The following is a 4,205-nucleotide window of genomic DNA, read 5'->3' on the forward strand; positions in this document are numbered from 1 at the left end:
GATAAGTCGTGTTAATAGCCCTTCCCAAGGGCACAAGATTGGTGGCATATCAACTGTTTTGAACCCAGAACCTCTGGGTTATGTAACACACACAATTGCTTCACACAAAGCCCCTTCACACACAGCTCCTTCACATACAGCCCATTCACATACAGTTCTTTCACAAATAGCTTCTTCATTGAGCACAAAAAAACCCTACTGCTAAAACAGCTTTTGTCCCAATGGGCTTTCGTAGGTCCAAGTAGCCTGACGTGATAGCCAGCCCAGCTAGACAGCCCAGGTAGACAGCCCAGGTAGACAGCCCAGCCTTTTCCGTAAACCCTTTCTTAAACCTAAGGGCAACAAACAGGTCAGGAAAAGGTCAACAACACAGTTTTTAACCCTCAAAAATTATATTTTCTTACAAATATAAGTAAGACACTTCTTGCAAATGTTGAATTCATGACATTGAAATGATTTCTAAGAAGCAGAGTAGATTTACAAAATGTATGTTTCAGGAAAGTTGGTTTGGAAAAAGTTGTCAAAATGAGCTTATTGTGTACACTTCCATGGTCAATGTTCTTCCTATAAAAGTATTCTTGTCATGTTTTAAACCTGGAGTTAGGATGTACTAAAACTTTTTTCCCTGGCTATAATCCCTTCCTATGGTGCACATCCATGGTTGAGCCAAACCATGTATGATTGATCTGTCGGTGATAAAATTCCCCAACTTTTCACTGGCTGTGTTCCAGGAATGAGTGTACCCCAGGAAAATCGGTCCCCCTTACACGGTGGGCGTGGCCTAAAAAGTACGAAGGCCCACAGCAACATTTAAGCACACAGCCGGGATTCTCTGCCCCCTATTGAATTAATGAATAACAGATGAATTGGGACACATTTTCCCGGGGTCTAAACCGGGATTTTCTGTCCCCTCACTAAATGTATTACAAGAATGTGGACATATTTACCCGTTTTTTTTTCATCTTGAAGACATATCTCGTAATACAACGTTTAAGAAAATGAACGTCAAGTGAGCAAAAAGGCTCATTAGTTTCGCATTTGTAGGGATTCCAGGTTAACATATCCCAAAGGTGTCCATCAGCTACAAGTCAACTAGTCTCACTGTGGTCAAATTTAAAACATGTTTCTCGGCTTGAAAATACAACTGTTGACATTAATTTCAATGTTTCTAAAACAAATGAATATGACTTTTTGGCGATCGAATGCATTACGAGTGAATGGGAAAATATTTCACCGGGGTAACCGGTATTTCCCGTCCCCTCACTGAATGACTATAACAGATGAATGGATAACAGGTGAATGAGGACACATTTTCCCGGGATTTTCTGTCCCCTCGCTGAATGTATTACGAGAATGGGGGCACATTTTCCTAGGATTTCTTGTCCCCTCACGAAATGTATTACATGTGAATGGGGACAGATTTTCCTAGGATTTTCTGTCCCCTCACTGAATGTATTACGAGAATGGGGACACATTTTCCTAGGATTTTCTGTCCCCTAGCTTAATGTATTACGAGAATGGGGACACATTTTCCTAGCATTTTCTGTCCCCTAGCTTAATGTATTACGAGAATGGGGACACATTTTCCTAGGATTTTCTGTCCCTTCACTGAATGACTTTAACAGATGAATGGGGACACATTTTCCTAGGATTTTCAGTCCCCTCGCTTATGTATTACATGTGAATGGGGACAGATTTTCCTAGGATTTTCAGTCCCCTCACTGAATGACTATAACAGATGAATGGAGACACATTTTCCTAGAATTTTCTGTCCCCTCGCTTATTGTATTACGAGAATGGGGACACATTTTCCTAGGATTTTCAGTCCCCTCACGGAATGACTATAACAGATGAATGGGGACACATTTTCCTAGGATTTTCAGTCCCCTCACGGAATGTATAACAGGTGAATGAGGACACATTTTCCCGGGATTGTCTGTCCCCTCTCTGAATGTATTACGAGAATGGGGACACATTTTCCTAGGATTTTCAGTCCCCTCACGGAATGTATAACAGGTGAATGAGGACACATTTTCCCGGGATTTTCTGTCCCCTCTCTGAATGTATTACGAGAATGGGGACACATTTTCCTAGGATTTTCTGTCCCCTCACTGAATGTATTACAAGAATGGGGACAGATTTTCCTAGTATTTCTGTCCTCTCACTGAATGACTATAACAGATGAATGGGGACACGTTTTCCTAGGATTTTCTGTGCCCTCACTGAATGTATTACGAGAATGGGGACAGATTTTCCTAGTATTTTCTGTCCTCTCACTGAATGACTATAACAGATGAATGGGGACACGTTTTCCTAGGATTGCCTGTCCCCTCACTGAATGTATTACGAGAATGGGGACACATTTTCCTAGGATTTTCTGTCCCCTAGCTTAATGTATTACGAGAATGGGGACACATTTTCCTAGCATTTTCTGTCCCCTCACTGAATGACTTTAACAGATGAATGGGGACACATTTTCCTAGGATTTTCAGTCCCCTCGCTTAATGTATTACATGTGAATGGGGACAGATTTTCCTAGTATTTTCTGTCCTCTCACTGAATGACTATAACAGATGAATGGGGACACATTTTCCTAGGATTTTCTGTCCCCTCACTTAATGTATAACAGGTGAATGAAGACACATTTTCCTAGGATTTTCAGTCCCCTCACGGAATGTATAACAGGTGAATGAAGACACATTTTCCTAGGATTTTCTGTCCCCTCACTTAATGTATAACAGGTGAATGAAGACACATTTTCCTAGGATTTTCTGTCCCCTCACGGAATGGATAACAGATGAATGAGGACACATTTTCCTAGGATTTTCTGTCCCCTCGCTTAATGTATTACGAGAATGGGGACACATTTTCCTAGGATTTTCTGTCTCCTCGCTGAATGTATTACGAGAATGGGGACACATTTTCCTAGGATTTTCTGTCCCCTCACTGAATGACCATAACAGATGAATGGGGACAGATTTTCCTAGGATTTTCTGTCCCCTCACTGAATGACTTTAACAGATGAATGGGGACACATTTTCCTAGGATTTCCTGTCCCCTCACTGAATGCATTACAAGAATGGGGACAGATTTTTCCGGGATTTTCTGTCTCCTCGCTGAATGTATTACGAGAATGGGGACACATTTTCCTAGCATTTTCTGTCCCCTCGCTTAATGTATTACGAGAATGGGGACACATTTTCCTAGGATTTTCTGTCTCCTCGCTGAATGTATTACGAGAATGGGGACACATTTTCCTAGGATTTTCTGTCCCCTCACTGAATGACCATAACAGATGAATGGGGACAGATTTTCCTAGGATTTTCTGTCCCCTCACTGAACGACTTTAACAGATGAATGGGGACACATTTTCCTAGCATTTTCTGTCCCCTCGCTTAATGTATTACGAGAATGGGGACACATTTTCCTAGGATTTCCTTTTTCTGTCCCCTCACTTAATGTTTTACGAGAATGGGGACACATTTTCCTAGGATTTAGAGTCCCCTCACGAAATGACCATAACGAATGGAGACAGATTTTCCTAGGATTTTCTGTCCCCTCACTGAATGACTTTAACAGATGAATGGGGACACACTTTCCTAGCATTTTCTGTCCCCTCACTGAATGACTATAACAGATGAATGGGGACACATTTTCTAGGATTTTCTGTTTCTGTCCCCTCGCTTAATGTATTACGAGAATGGGGACATATTTTCCTAGGATTTTTAGTCCCCTCACGGAATGACTATAACAGATGAATGGGGACACATTTTCCTAGGATTTTCTGTCCCCTCACTGAATGACTTTAACAGATGAATGGGGACACATTTTCCTAGCATTTTCTGTCCCCTCGCTTAATGTATTACAAGAATGGGGACACATTTTCCTAGGATTTCCTGTCCCCTCACTGAATGTATTACAAGAATGGTGACACATTTTTCCCGGGATTTTCTGTCCCCTCGCTGAATGTATTACGAGAATGGGGACACATTTTCCTAGGATTTTCTGTCCCCTAGCTTAATCATTATTACGAGAATGGGGACACATTTTCCTAGCATTTTCTGTCCCCTCACTGAATGACTTTCACAGATGAATGGGGACACATTTTCCTAGGATTTCCTGTCCCCTCACTGACTGCATTACAAGAATGGTGACACATTTTCCCGGGATTTTCTGTCTCCTCGCTGAATGTATTACGAGAATGG

The sequence above is a fragment of the Branchiostoma floridae genome, unplaced genomic scaffold (assembly GCF_000003815.2).
Source record: "Branchiostoma floridae strain S238N-H82 unplaced genomic scaffold, Bfl_VNyyK Sc7u5tJ_1351, whole genome shotgun sequence".
Taxonomy (NCBI): domain Eukaryota; kingdom Metazoa; phylum Chordata; class Leptocardii; order Amphioxiformes; family Branchiostomatidae; genus Branchiostoma; species Branchiostoma floridae.